This window comes from Miniopterus natalensis, chromosome 10 (assembly GCF_054644295.1).
Source record: "Miniopterus natalensis isolate mMinNat1 chromosome 10, mMinNat1.hap1, whole genome shotgun sequence".
Lineage (NCBI taxonomy): Eukaryota > Metazoa > Chordata > Mammalia > Chiroptera > Miniopteridae > Miniopterus > Miniopterus natalensis.
This window is the reverse complement of record NC_142090.1, coordinates 30,353,317-30,369,664: the sequence shown is the minus strand read 5'-3', so window position 1 is coordinate 30,369,664 and position 16,348 is coordinate 30,353,317. Positions and strand designations below refer to the sequence as shown.

General features: G+C 35.3%; 1 protein-coding gene and 1 pseudogene across 1 annotated transcript in view; one reads left to right on the top strand and one right to left on the bottom strand.

The window, feature by feature from the left end:
* FOXP2 (forkhead box P2) overlaps positions 1-16,348 on the top strand; it is a 643,835-nt gene that overhangs the window by 321,436 nt on the left and 306,051 nt on the right. The window lies entirely within an intron of this gene.
* LOC107530690 (elongation factor 1-alpha 1 pseudogene) lies at positions 7,912-9,092 on the bottom strand (annotated as a pseudogene).

Here is a 16,348-nt window from a genome sequence, read left to right as displayed (position 1 = left end):
AAAGTCTATCTTATCTGCTAATGGGACTTGAATCTCTCCTACTTCTATCTCCAACATGGAGCAGATTGAGAAGTAACACAAAAATAAGAATCACATAGAGTGCCATCCAAAGGCTTTGCTAATCCTAACTCTTGATTAGAGAATTCAGCCTGATATGTGGCCCACATTAGGCTTCCTATTTATTCTCTCAGAATTGAACTTTTTTACCCAAAATAAGAAGAAAAGGTTAACAACAAACTCTGCTCTACCTACCACACCTACAGAGTACCTCGTGTAGAATAGGTAATTACAAGGCATTGCTTGTTGCCTTTGATTTTTTCTTTTCAAATGTTGTCTTCTTAGTTCAGATAAGGGTTTCTAACATCCCTGATTAAGTGTAAAATAACTACTGTTTCATATTTCTCCTTTATGTTACTTTCCCTGAACACAGTGTAATATACTGTCACTTAAGGTTTCTTAGAGGACTTACTACAAAGAGCAAATGGGGAAATTACAGGATGTAAAATGACTCTCCTAATACCCCTCCTGCTTTCTGATTTTTGAAGCTTTTTAAACTTTTTCTAAAACTTTATATTGAAGAGCAAAAGCACAAAACATACTAATAATGGGAGTGTTTGTTTGTTTCCAAAGGAAAAGCATTCTAGAACTAAGGAAAACTAGATGTGGTCCCCTTAGGTTATATAAGTCTTAAAAACTGCTTCAGAGTCAAGGACCACAACTGGACCAGGATGGTTTTGTGAAGGGAGCCAGGGAGCACAACCACAGAATGGGAAGGGGAAAGCTACTGTTCAAGATTTTCCTTCTTCTCTTTCACTTTTACTGGTTTTACCCTTGAGGGTGCCATGATGAACCAGATTTATGCTTAATAAACAGTGAAAATACTGGACAGGAATGCTAATCCTCTGCAATAATCACTTGACAGAAGCAAGGGGGAAAAGGAGAGAAGGAAAATTTCCAGAACTTTTTGGGAATCAGAGACCTTAGGCTATTTCTGAGAATTTGTATATCAGGAACTTTTCTTATTGTAATTATTTATTAATACTTAAAGTTATTTAATTTTTTTCACACAACAAAAATATGTACTTACTGTTGAAATATTTGAAAAATACAGAAAAATATAATGAAAATAATAATCACACATAATCATATACCCCATGTCTTCTTCCAAATATGGTTTTGATTTTATATTTACATGATTCAAGTAGATTGTGGACCACTTAATCTTATGAGTAAAATTATTCTGAGGAACAATTTTCCTAAATATCTGTAACACATTATAGAAATATTTATTTTCACAGGTAGCTAATTTTATGCAAATTTTACCCCAAAAATTATTTCGTGCAAAAATTATGTAATCTTCAAACATTTTATTACAGCATTGGACATTTGGTTTACAAGTATTCTCTTCTATTGAGGAAATTATATCCCGTTTCTACTCTGACATACCACACAGTAAAATGCTGATGCAATTTAATTGTAAGTAGGAACTATATAGTACAAGTCAATAATAAATTGTTAAAAATGTCCTTCTTCTCCCAACTGAATACACATGATTGCTGTTGGGAAGTGGTTGCAATTAAATTTAACCCTTTGCTCAATTTTCAGGTAGGACTGAGGAGATTTTTAGCCAATAAGTGTATTTTTCACTACTTGTTGAACAATAAGATTTTGTCTAAAATGTAAGCACGAAATAAAAGTTTGCAAACTCAATAGACACACTTTTACTCTGTGAACAGACGAAGGTTATAAATTGTCTAGGATTAATAAAATATTCACAGTAAAAAAAGTTCTTGTAAATTATTATAAGAACCACTATTTCTTAAAATAATCCTAGCATGGTTTCTTAGGTCACAGACCAAGTACACTAATTTAAAATTCATTGGTTAGCATCCTGCTGTTGAAAAACTAGATAGACAGATAAAGACAGAGGCACAGAGAGAAACACACAGGAACAGAAAATTAGAGCACTGTCAGAAAAATACAACATTTTGAAATTCAGATAGCTATCATCAATAAATCAACAAACAGTGTTCACAAGAATGTGGAGAAAAGGAAACCTTTGTGTACTGTTGGTGGGAATGCAGACTGGTGTAGCTACTGTGCAAAGCAGTATGGAGTTACCTCAAAAAAATCAATAATGGAACTGCCTTATGACCCAGTGATTCCAGTTCTGGGAATTTAGCCAAAGAAATTCAAAACATTAATTCAAAAAAATATATGCACCCCTATGTTCATTGCAGCATTGTTTACAAGAGCCAAGATTTGGAAGCAGCCCAAGTGTCCATCAGTAGATGAGTGGATGAAAAAGCTGTGGGACATTTATGCAATGGAATATTACTTGGCTGTAAAAAAGAAGGAAATCTTACCTTTGAGAATATTATGCTAAGTGAAATAAGACAAGTATCATATGATTTCACTCATATGAATCTAATGCACCACGTAAACTAACAAACAAAATGAAAACAGATTGAAAGATAGAGAACAGACTGACAGCTGTGAGACGGGATGGGGCGTTTCCAGGCTGGATGAAAAAGGTGAAGGGATTAGAAAGAAAGGAAAGAGAAAGAAAGAAGAAAAAGAAAGAAAGAAAGAAAGAAAGAAAGAAAGAAAGAAAGAGAGAGAGAGAGAGAGAGAGAGAGAGAGAGAGAGAGAGAGAGAGAGAGAGAGAGAGAGAGAGAAAGAAAGAAAGAAAGAAAGAAAGAAAGAAAGAAAGAAAGAAAGAAAGAAAGAAAGAAAGAAAGAAAGAAAGAAAGAAAGAAAGAAAGAAAAGAAAGAAAGAGAGGAAAGAAAGAAAAGAAAGAAAGAAAGAAAGAAAGAAAGAAAGAAAGAAAGAAAGAAAGAAAGAAAGAAAGAAAGAAAGAAAGAAAGAAAGAGAAAGAAAGAAAGAAGAAGAAGAAAGAAAGAAAGAAAGAAAGAAAGAAAGAAAGAAAGAAAGAAAGAAAGAAAGAAAGAAAGAAAGAAAGAGAAAGAAAGAAAGAAGAAGAAGAAAAAGAAAGAAAGAAAGAAAGAAAGAAAGAAAGAAAGAAAGAAAGAAAGAAAGAAAGAAAGAAAGAAAGAAAGAAAGAAAGAAAAAGAAGAAAGAAGAAAGAAAGAACCCCATAGACACAGACAGCAGTATGGTGATTACCAGAGAGAAAAGGAGGTGGGAAGAGGTAGACAAGAGTAAAGGTGGAATAAATGGTGATGGAAGGAGACTTAACTTGGGTGGTAAACACACAATATAATATACAGATGACGTATTATAGAATTTTACACCTGAAACCTATATAATTTTATTAACCAATGTTACCCCAATAAATTTAAGAAAAAGGAAAAAAATACCTGTCACAATAGGATTGTTGTGACAAAAATACCTGTCACAACGTTTTATTTTAGCTATATATTTAAAATTCACCTTAAAGTTTCAATCATAGAGTTCCCAATATTAAAAGTTCATATTTTAATCTATTACTTGACAGGAAAAAATGCAAAATTAATGCCCTTGATATTCAAAGTCAGTTAAAACAAGGCTTGGCAAAAGGTTTAAGTTTGACCATCAGATATTCAAATCACCTAGGTAATATTTATTTCACTTTAAATTCCTTGAAGAGCTTTCTTTTATCTATTAAAGCAGGAGTCCTTCTCACACTCTTACCAGATTTGACAGGTGGCCTCCATTACCCAGGGATAAATTATAAAATAAGCCTCACCATTAGGTCAGTTGTGATCACACATTTCAATACTGTTATATTTCTGCTGAAATGGTTTAAAATGGCAATCTGTGCCATCTGATAATTTATTATTTAATTGATGAAGCTATCTCTCTTATTTTTTTTTTCTTTTTCTTAAGGGTCTTGTATTTTAAAATCACAGGCTTTCTTAGGAAGCAGAGTTTTGAAATGTGAAGCTTTGCAGGGGTGGGGAGGCAGTTAAAATTGAATGACCCACTTGTTCCCTTGTCACTTCTTTGGAGTTTTCCCATTATATCTATCTTGCTGTTTTGTGTTTTCTTAAGTTGGGATTACTGTTACCAGAAGGAGTTCTGATAGTCACCCTTGAAAATTTATAATATGTGAACTTCACAAATTTGGTAAAAACATACTGTTAGAGACAAAGGAGATCAATGTGACTTTTCCTGAATTTCATCCATAGGCAATAGCTTATTTTTCTACTTTCCAAACTTCTTAACAAGCTAATATTTAGATTTAGAGACTTTATAGCCTAAAAAAAAAGTAGTAAGAAAGGACTTATTGGAAATCTTATATATTATTAGATTCATTAAAGAAAAATTGATGGAAATTGTCAGTGATTATGTTAAGGTCATTTGTTTATAATCTTTATGGTCAAATTTTGCCACACAGCTTATAAGAATACATTAGTGAAATAAACAGAAATGTAAAATAAGAAGTCAGAACCTTGAATCTTATAAATGAGAGTAGAGAGTGAAGATTGATACAAAATAAGTATAGAGTACTACAATAACTATTAAATTTGGGATGCAAATTTGTCTTAATTGAAATTTACCCCCTTTGTCTATGACCAGCTTTCTCTAAGTGATATAATGAACACTTTCCATCACATCACAGTTTTAGTGAATATAATAGTGCTTACCTAAACTTGTTTATTTTAATACATCCTGATAGAGTGGAAGTATCCTGCCACAGTGCAACAAAGTAAAACAATTTTATAACAAAACCAAGACAATATAGCCCATTTATGCAGTGTTCTAAGGACTTCTAAGAAACAACCTTAGAATATTTGGAACTATCCAAAAATACTAATTAAGATATTACTGTTTAAAATGTACTTCATTTTAGGAGTTAAGACGTTAACCATCAAAAGTAGACCTTTTTGTCCATTTTTGTCCAATTCTTTGTTTTGAGAATTCTCCACTGACCTTGTCATAAGCCAAGAAAGTATTTGGCCCTGATAGTTTTTGAATGCAAGGAATGAAAATAAAATCACCCATATTCTAGTTTGAGTTCAACTGTGTGCTATAAGAAGAACACAGGTTCTTTAGAATAAAGGCATGCCAGCAGTGCTAATATATATGCTGATCTTAAAATAAGTATTTTAATTGCATTAATTATGAATATATTATTTATAACTTATTTAGGTCAAGGGAAAATGTTATAAAGATCTTTAATAAAGTACCTGACGCAGAATGAGAATTTCATCATTTGTTCACCTGACTGAATCTCACAATATTCAAAAAGGAGTAGAGGGTGCTCAGATAGTGAGATTCTGCCAGGTGGGAACTAAAGTAGAGACTTTTTCAGCAGATATAATGGATAAGGAATTTGGGCCAACAAGAATATAAAAAAAAATAGTGTAGAGATCCACTTGGGAAGCCAAAGTCCAGTAAACCAAAATGAGGGACTGGAGGAGTGCCAGAGAGAACAATCCAGAAGTCTCAATTAACATGAACTTGGTAAGACCAGAAACCTAGAAACCAGGGTGAAACAAATACAACTGAGAGTAAATGAGGAAGGGTTTAAAGTATTGTCAAGAACAATTTTTTGTTCATTATTTGTTTTTAAGAAGAGAATAGATTACGGTACGTGGATGGGACGACTAGCTATAAATGGCCAGCAGCAGAAGATCTTTGGAATAAGCAATTAACCACTCTGAGAAGGAGAAGCTATGAGCACTTGTCAGATATACTGGGAGGATAACTAAAACAATCTGAATTGCCTCTTGACAGTGAAGATTTTCTGATAGAGTGCAGCAAAATTCCTCCCTTTGACTATGATTTTTATGGACTTCTTTCAACCTCTGGCTCCACACAGTGATTCACAGACAGCTTCAGGCTCTCTTCTCAAGGTAATCTCAAGCCCTACATCCTTAAATCACCAACCCAGAAGAGAAGATAGAATTTGTACATCCTAGCATTTCCCAGAAGGCACTCTGGACCAGCATGACAAACTGCCTAACTTTGAATCAATCACTGTGGCCAACTGAATGGTATATGCTGATCCGCTAAGACTTTCATCCAGGCCCATTTCTGAACTAATTACAGTAGGCTGGAAGTTGAGGTGAGTTGATTGGCTTAAGAGGATCAATGCCTACCTGGGGAACTTGGTGTGGAGTCAGTCCAATCCAAACCTAGTGACTGGGAAATTAGGGTTCTTAAGAAGAAAAAAATATAGAATAGATTTTCGTGAGGAAAAGAATAAATGTCCACTGTATAAAGAGCTTAGAATAGTCATTTTAGTTGTAGCAGTTGGAACATAGCAAAATATACACAGATGTCAAGGTGACATTTAATTCAACAGTTCTGGAGAAGACATAACTGATAAAAATTTTCATGCTTCCTAAACCAAAAGCAGTTAGAATATTTTTTTGTGATGTGTGTTTAAGAGACTTTGTACTTAACAACAGTAGCTCTTATTTTTCTCCTTCCCCATTTTATTCCCTTCCTTCATTTTTTCCCCTTCCCTTCTTTTTTTCCAGTATCATTTATTTTTCCTAGAATCTGGATACAATTAACTGTAGCAAGATAGTGCTCAATACTACTTAAGCTTCATTTTATGTTCTTTAAACTACTTCAGTATTTGTAAATGTGAGAACTCACATTCCAGTAAAACTGGAAAACTAAAATTTGACATACCAATAAATTTACTCAATGTTGATGTAACTTCACAAAATTTTATATGTAACACATGGACTTTTAATATAACAGAATTTGGCCTTTATGAACTAACTTACAAATAAACAAATTTACTCTTTCCTAATCTGTCCTAACCTATTTATTTATTTTTTTATTTACTTATTTATTTTTATTTTTATTGATCTTAGAGAGTGGAAGGGGGAGAGAGAGAGAAAAAGAGAGAGGAGAGAGAGAGAGAGACCAATTAATTGCCTCCAGCATGACTGAGGGTGGGACTTGCAGCCTGGGTATATGCCCTATACCAGGAATCAAACCTACAACCTATTGGTGTACAGGATGACACTGCAACCAACTAAGCCATACTGGCCAGAGCTGTCCAAAAGTATTTAATATTGCACCAACAAAACCCCCACCTCATAGCTTTTTACTCTATAAACTGATGATTCCTCCCCTTAAGACAAGGTGGGGGGAAAAAACCAAAACGTCTCCCCAGAAAAAAACATTAACTTAGAATTACCAAATTCCAAAGCGTCAGCATATTGACACCAGAAATAGGTTATGGGCAACTCTTACTTAAGATGTTCACCTAAGTAGGTAAGTTACAGTGTTGACCAAAGAACACACAGGTTTCTCATTAAACTTTGTTTTAATGGGTCTCAGAATTCATTGGCAGATTATTGGTCAAGTTGTTTTCATTAAAAAGTCCTAGCCTTAGCTGGTTTGGTTCAGTGGTTAGAGCATCCAACCCATGGACTGAAGGGTCCTGGGTTTAATTCCAGCCAAGGGTTTGTACCATGGTTACTGGCTCCATCTCCAGCCCCGGTAGGCACGTGTGTGGGAGGCAACCAATCAGTGTGTCTCTCTCACATCAATGTTCTTCTCTCCCTCTCCTTTCCACTCTCTCTGAAAATAAATGGAAAAAATATCCCTGAAAAACTAATAACTTAAAATAAACACCAAAACAAACAAACAAATAAATAAATGGTCCACAAAACATCCTTCTTTCCTTATGAAGGTTTTAGGATGCATTATAATCATTAACCAGTTTTTTAATTATACATAAATTGCCAATTAGGACAAACAATTCTGCCCAGCTTGGCATGGCTCAGTGGTTGAGCATTGATCTAGGATCCAGGAGATCAAGGTTCAATTCCCAGTCAGGGCACATGCCCAGGTTGCAGGCTCAATCCCCAATGACTCTCTCATCATTGATGTTTCTGTTTGTCTCTCTCTCCCTCTTCTTTTTTCTCTCTGAAATCAATAAAGATATATTAAAAACAAACAAAAGACAAACAGTTCTGAGACCGTTCTTCCATCACTGATTAATAGTGGGTGGCAGGTATTAGGGATAATATTAATTTATCCTCCTGAGCTTTCTGAGCAGATGTGGTGATGTGCCAGCTCCAGCTGCCTTTTTGTCCACTGCTTTGATGATAGCAACAGAAACTGTTTCATGTCACCAACAGCAAAATGGCCCAGAGGAGGATAGTCAGAGAAGCTCTCAATACACATGGGCTTGCCAGGAACCATATCTATGATGGCAGCATCAAAAGATTAAAAAAAACTTTGGGCAATTTTCCAGCTTATTCCCACAGTAATGATCATCTTCTTTAGCTCAGCAAATGTGCATGTAATGTGAGCTGTGTGACAGTTCAGCACAGGTGCATAGCCAGCACTGATTTGGCCTGAATGGTTCAGGATAATCACCTGAATTGTGCAGCCAGCTGCTCCCACTGGTGGGTAATTTTTGCCAAGATGAACATCTTTGATAGGCACATGCTTGACATTGAAGATCACATTGTCCCCAGGAAGAACTTCATTCAAAGCTTTATGGTGCATTTCAACAGACGTTACTTCAGTTTTAACATTGACTGGAGCAAAGGTTGACCACCATGCCACATTTCAGGACACCAATCTCCACTAGGCCCACAGGGACAGTACCAATACCACCAATTTTGTCAACATCCTGGAGGGGCAGACCCAGGGGCTTGTCAGTTGGATGAGTTGGTGGCAGGATGGAATGCAGAGCTTCCAGTAGTGTGGTTCCCCTGGTGTTGCCATCTTTACAGGTGACTTTCCATCCCCTAAACCAAGGCACGTTAGCACTTGGCTCCAGCATGTTGTCACCAGTCCAACCAGAAATTGGCACAAATGCTACTGTGCCAGGGTTGTAGCCAATTTTCTTAACTCAAGTGCTGACTTCTTTAATGATTTCCTTGTATCTCTTCTGAATGTATGGTGTCTCAGTGGAATCCATTTTTCTAGCACCAACAATTAGTTGTTTCACACCCAGTGTGTAAGCCAGAAGTGCATGCTCATGAGTCTGCCCATTCTTGGAGAATCTTGCTTCAAATTCATCAATACCAGTAGCAACTATCAGGACACCACAGTCAGCCTGGGACATGCCTATAATCATATTTTAAATAAAGTCTCTGTCCTAGGACATCAACAATAGTCACATAATTCTTGCTTGTCTTGAGTTATCAATGGAGATATCAATGTTGATGCCATGCTCACAGTAGTAGTCTTCCAGGACTTATGTGTCCAATGACAGTGATGTTGATATGAGTCTTTTTCTTTCCCATTTTGGCTTAGATTTAGCAGCGGTTTTCATGACACCTGTGTTCTGGCAGCAAACCCACAACAACAACAACAACAAAAGTTTCCTTCCCTTCTTTTTTAAAAATATATCTTTATTGATTTCAGAGAGAGAAAAGGAGAAGGAAAGAGAGAGAGAGAGAGAAACATCAATGATGAGTCATTGATGGAGCCTGCAACCCGGGCATGTGCCCTGACTGGGAATCGAACCCCGATCTCCTTGATCCTAGGTTGATGCTCAACCGCTGATCCATGCCCGGCCGGGCCCCTTCTTAAACAACTTAGTTCTAAAGCCCTTAGGTAGGACACAAAAGTGTTATTTGTACCAGGAGTGGGATGAAGCCCTAGTGACCCAGTGCAGGGTGTCAGAGCCCAAGCAGTGTGAGGAAGGTATCTGCAAAGGAGAGATGTGTTATTCAGTGGTTTAGAGCCTGACTGCAGACAGGAGGGCATCCACATTGAAGGGCATCCACATTGAAGGGCATCCACATAGAAGAGCAGCCTGGCTGAGTGGGCTGAGAAGGGTGTCACCATGGGGTGAGTGCCTGGTGTAGGGAGTCAAAGCCATAGAAGAATGGTAAGGACATATCTACAGAAAGCTACTGGCATCAGCAGCACGATGGGACACCCTTGTAAAAGAACAGCCTGGCATAGTTGTTGGAGCCCAAGCTAGGAGAAGAGAGCATCCAATCAGGAGAACAATGGAGACAAAGATGACAAATGAGTTGCACATAGGGGATGTTTCAAACAAGTAAATCAATTAAGGATATGGGAACCAGGTTGCTCATTGTCAAAGGTACGAATACGGAAAGGGAGAAAACTTGAATGAACCCTATGTTGGAACTACAGGTATCCTTTTCAATGAACACAGGCATAGTTATGGCTATGGATATAAAATCATTATAAATGTAAATGTAGGATGTCCCCAAAACTGTATATACACACTTTGAATAATTTTAAAGGCAGTGTTTATTAAAGTACATTTTATTTTCAAAATTGAGCTACCAGCAGTTAAAGTATGTACACATTTTTTGGGACACCTTGTATATAAAACATATATTCCCTATCTCTTTTCACTGGGAGGTCCTGGAAATAGCAATACCCCAAAAGCAATTAGTACACCTACGGCCCAGACCTTTCTTTCTAAATACCAATTTCTTCTGAAGAATCTGAGATCCATGGAGAAATGCCTCATTGTACACTTGGGGCAGGGAAATTAGAAAATGAACTTTGTGTCAAAAAATAAAGAACATGCCTCAAGGACATAGAAACCAACTTGAAGAGGTTTCCACTAGTCATACTGGAGAATCACAGTAAATAATAATTATAAAGTGAATAATTTAAACCTATTTAATGAATACCTATACATTCATACATATAAACTGAAACTATAGTAATATAGTTTCAAAGTAACTCCCAACAGAGCACCTATTAATTACAATGAAGAAAGACAACTTTATAGTGGAGAAGATAGGCAGATACCACTTTAGTCAAGTGATCAAAGTGAATACTAAAAGTAAAGAGATACAAGGAAATATGTACCACTTGATAGAATATAATGAGAAAAACAGAACTTCTAAATTATGTCTGCCCAAAATGTATAACTTGAAATTAATCATGAGGAAACCAAAATTAAGGGATATCTGCAACTTAACTGGCCTTATAGTCTTCAAATGTGACAAGGTCATGAAAATCAAAGAGAGGCTGGAACTATTCAAGATTAAAGAGACATGAAAATTCATTCACTGCGTGATTCTGAACTGGATCTTTTTGCTACAGAGGACATTATTAGGGCAATTAAGTAAACTTGAAAGGAGGCAGAGTATTAGATGGTGCTAATAATGCATCACTGTAAATATCCTGATTTTGATGGTTATGTAGGGAATATTTCTTGTTTGTAAGAAATACACACAAATGTTTGGAGATGTTAGGGAATAAGGTTGGTAACTTACTCTCCAACAGTTCAGGGGGGAAAAAATTTACCAGACTTTATACTTTTCTGTAAATTTGTGACTATGAGAATATTTTCCCAGCTTCTCCAGTGAGAACTAAAATTGATGCTAAGCAAAATAACTATTCATTTGATACATTTTATTGGATGTTTTTAATCTCTTACAAGTGACCAGACACCCCAAAATTAAATATGCTAACCATTGTTTGCATGAGTCAACCCAGATGGTACAATAATAATGCAGGAGGGAGAAATAATTCCTGATGAGTCTGATTAAAACAATGCCAAGGAGTCATACAAAAACAGATTGTAATAAGTGGAGAAGATGGGCAGATACCACTTTAGTCAAGAATAGAAAAAAGGAGAAAAAGCTCAAAGATAAAGTTTAGTTTTCTTTCTTTTCTCTATTTTTTTTCTTGAGAAATTGGGCAGAGAGTAGTTGCATTAACCAAGAGGGAAGAATGGGAGAAAAAGAGTCATAATAGACATTTGTAAATACAGATTTTTTATTTAAAAATTAACATATAATAAGGAAAGCATTCCAAACTGAGCAAAGAGATAGATTTTTAATAAAAGTCTTGAGTAAATTAACTATTTGTTTAAAAAATTATATTTTTCAAAAAAGTTAAATTTTTCATATATTTAATTAAATATAAAATTGTAGTCACTTAATAGCCAAAATTATGCAAATATTAATTTATTCTTGAGGTAAGAAAATGCTTTAAACTGAAAATAAATAAAAAGAACCACAAAGGGAAAAAGGATCAGATTATATAAAAATTAAATAAACTGGGATGATATTTACAAAAATTATATCAATAAAATACATCAAAATAGAAAAGGAGGGGAAACTGTTAACACTTTTTGAAAAATATATACAAATGACCAAAGAAAATGAAGAAAAAATTCAAATTCACTAGTAATTTTTAAGTAAATTACACACAACAGAGTTATACCATTGCTTTTATTAACAACTATTTTTAAAGATATTAATATAGGGAATGTGAGGTGAACACTGGGAGTTAAGGGATATTTTTGGTGGAGGAAGGAATTAGGTATTAGGCAAAGAAAATAAAATTTGAACAGATTTGTAAAGCTCCTCTCCTTTCTAAAAATTTTTTATTTACATTAAATCTTATTCTCTAGAATTTTTGAGGACTGAGAAGTTCCTCACGAATTCATTTTACACATAGTTATATTTCTTTACTTTAAATATTGAAATACATCTTTCCTAATGTTATGTCCCAGAATCAGATCCCCTATGTGGCGGAAAGACAATCACTCCAGAGCTGATAATGTAACAGCAAAAGGGACTTTTATTCCAGCTAGCTGGGGTTCGGTCGTATCCAACGCAGTAGAATTCTGACTCGAACCCCAATCCAAATTTACAACAGGCTTATATAGGGTTACAGTGAGCAAGCAATCATTGTCCTTGCAAGGGTTGTAAATTCTTTAGGAAGGGTGGGCTCAGGACGTTTCTCAACCACAGGCGCCTGAAGCTTGAGTGCACCTGGTATTTGTCAAACCCACCGATTTAAGTTAATTCCTGGAACTGCCTCCACCCTCTGCAGTTTACTGAGTCACTCATATATGCCTTTTGTCCTGCCCTGGGGCCTAGGGGCCTGCCTCTGTCTTGGTGGGTCCTCACACTAAAAATAAAAATGTATTGAATTTTTTTCTAATTTCAAAAGTAATATACGCCTATCATAAATTCCAATAATATGGAGAAATATTAAGTAAATAATACAAATTATAATACTATATTACCCAGAAAAAAACATTAACATTTTGATACATATTCTTCCAAAAAGTTTGCACTGAAACTTTTGCTTTTTAAAGCAATGGTTTCTTCCATTGCTGTTATAGGGGTTAGAGCCATAAAACTTGGCATTTTTCAGTCCTCAGTTCCCTCTCACTTCTCTTTTTCTCATCACCCCACCTCCACCTTTATATTATATCACTTATCTCATTTCCTACGGGCATCTTTTACATATTAATCCCATTTAAGCCCTCAAACAATGCTGCTTGGTCAGTATCACTATTCACGTGTTAATGGAGAAGTCTGAGTCTCCAGATTGCAATTGTTTTGCAGTTCAATGATTTATTTTTAAGGTGGAGCTGAAGGTCAAGGGAGGTCTGTCAGATTCCAAAGACCTTGCCCTTCTCTTTATACTGTGCTAATCACAGCATTACAAATTTCAGTTTAGCATTTGAAATGAAGTCAGAGTGAGTTGAATGTTACTTATAGCATATTTTAAAAAATACTGGGTACAGTTTAGGTTGTTACTCTAAAATCAAAAGATACAGAGAAAATGAAGAGAGTAAAAAGAAACAGATGAATGTCATCTCCATCATATTTCTAGAGGAAAGAATAAATAGATTTGACTGGTTTGACTTAGAAAATAAATTGAAATATTGAAGATATTTTAAAATTATGACTCTAATACATGTTATCATTATAAATTAAAAGGAAGACAAATTAATATTAAAATAGAAGTATTTGAATACAAGGAATGATACTTTCATTTTCAGGATACCTTCAAGAGAAACTCTAGGGTCTCTACCTCTAGAAATATTTGTGTAAAGAACACATATTCACCATCTTAAACATTTTTTTTCTTTATTTTTATTGTTGACACTATTATTGATGTTCTAATTTCCCCCTTAGCCCGCCTCCACCCAGCCCCCTCCACCCACTTCCCTCTGGCCATCACCACACTATTGTCTGTGTCTATGGGTTATGCATTTATGCTCTTGGGCTAATCCCTTCACCTTCATTCATCCAGCACCACCCCCCCCCCCCCCCATCCCCTCTGACAGCTGTCAGTCTGTTCCATGTATCATTAGATTCCACATATAAGTGAGATCATATGGTGTTTGCCTTTCTCTGACTGGCTTATTTCACTTAGCATAATAATCTGTAAATCCATCTATACTGTCACAAAAGGTAACATTTCCTTCTTTTTTACAAAGTATTCCATTGTGTAAATGTACCACAGATTTTTTATCTGTTCCCCTACTGATGGGCATTCCTCTACTGATGGATTTCCAGGTTTTGGCTATTGTAAACAGTGCTGCTATGAACTTAGGGGTGCATATATCCTTTTGAATCAGTGTTTCAGGATACTTAGGATATATTCCCAGAAGTAGAATCACTAGGTCAAAATACAGTTCCATTTTTAATATTTTGAGGAAACCTCATACTGTTTCCACAGTGGCTGTACCAGTCTGTATTGTCACCAATTGTGCACTAAGGTTCCCTTTTCTCCACACCCTCACCAGTTGTGTGTTTATTTGTTGATGGTAGCTATTATGTCAGGTTTGAGGTGATAGCTCATTGTGATTTTAATTTGTGTCTATCCAATGGCTAGAGACCTTGAACATTTTTCACATGTCTATTGGCCATCTGTATGTCCTCTTTGGAAAAATACCTATTCAGGTCCTTTGCCCAATTATTATCAGATGTATCATTTGCAAATATGTTCTCCCATACAGTGGGTTCCCTTTTCATCCTGTTGATGGTTTCTTTTGCTGTGCAAAAGCTCTTTAGTTTCATGTAGTCCCATTTGTTTGTTGTTTTCCTTTATTTCTCTTTCCCTAGGAGAGGTATCAGCAAAACATTGCTACAAGATATGTTTGAGATTTTATTGCCTATGTTTTCTTCTAGGTATTTAATGGTTTCACAACTTACATTTAAGTATTTTATGCATTTTGAGTTTATTCTCGTTTATGGTGTAAGTTGGTGGTGTAGTTTCATTTTTTTGCATGTATCTGTCCAATTTTCCCAGCACCATTTATTGAAGAGACTGTTTTTACCACATTGCATTTTCTTGCCTCCTTTTTCAAATGTTATTTGATCATATAGGTTTGGGTTGATTTCTGGGCTCTCTGTTTTCTTCCATTGATCTATATGACTGTCCTGTGCTGGTCCCAGTCTATTTTAATTGCAAGGGCCTTGTAGTATAGTTTGATATCAGGTATTGTGATACCACCTACTTTGTTTTTCTTTGTCAATATTGCTGAGGTTATTCGGGGTCTTTTTCAGTTCTCTATAGATTTTTGGAATATTTGTTCTAGATCAGTGAAATATGCCATTGGTATTTTAACAGAATTGCAATGAATCTATAGATTGATTTGGGAAGTATGGACATCTTAATGATGTTAATTTTTCCAATCCATGTATACGTATATGCTTCCAATTATTTGTATCTTCCTCAATTGCTTTCTTCATTGTCCTATAGTTTTCCAAGGACAGTTCTTTCACTTCCTTGGTTATATTTATTCGAAGGTACCTTATTTTACATTTTCACAATAATAAATGGGATTGTTTCATTAGTTTCTCTTTCTGATAGTTCATTATTGGTATATAGAAACTCAAGTGACTTCTGAATATTAACTTTGTATCCTGCTACTTTGTCTAATTTATTTTCTAGATCTAGTAGTTTTATCATGAAGTGTTCAGGATTTTCTGTGTACAGTGGTACTTAGGTTTTGGAATATAATCCATTCCAGAAGACCGTTCAAATTCTGAAACATTCGAAAACCGAGGGATCAACAACCGACAGCTAGGCCTCAGAATCTTGCACTCAGTGGGAGCCATGTGGCATGTTCGACTTTGGAGGCATCTTCAAAAACTGAAGCATTTACTTTCGGGTTTACAGAATTCATAAATTGAAATGTTCATCAATGGAGATGTTCAAAAACCGAGGTACCACTGTACAATATCATGTCATTTTTGAATAATTATAGTTTCGCTTGCTTCTTTTCAATTTGGATGCTTTTTATTTCTTCCTGTCTGAAGGCTGTGAATAAGGCTGTAAATAGTATGTAGAATGAGAATGATGAAAGCGCATAGCCCTCTCTTTTTCCTGATTTTAATGGAAACAATTTTAGTTTTCCCATTGGTATAATATTGGCTGTGGTTTATTATGATGAGGTATGTTCCCTCTATTCCCACTTTGCTGAGAGATTTTATCATAAAGGGGTGTTGAATTTTATCAAATTTTTTTTCTGCACTTAATGATATGATCATGAAGTTTTTATCTTTTATTTTGTTTATGTGGTGTATGGTGTTTTTTGATTTTCAGCTTTTGTACCAACCTTGCATCACCAAAATAAATCACACTTGGTCATAAGGTATGATCTTTTTAATATATTGCTAGATCCAACTTGCTAATATTTTGTTGAGAATTTTAGCGTCTATGTTCATC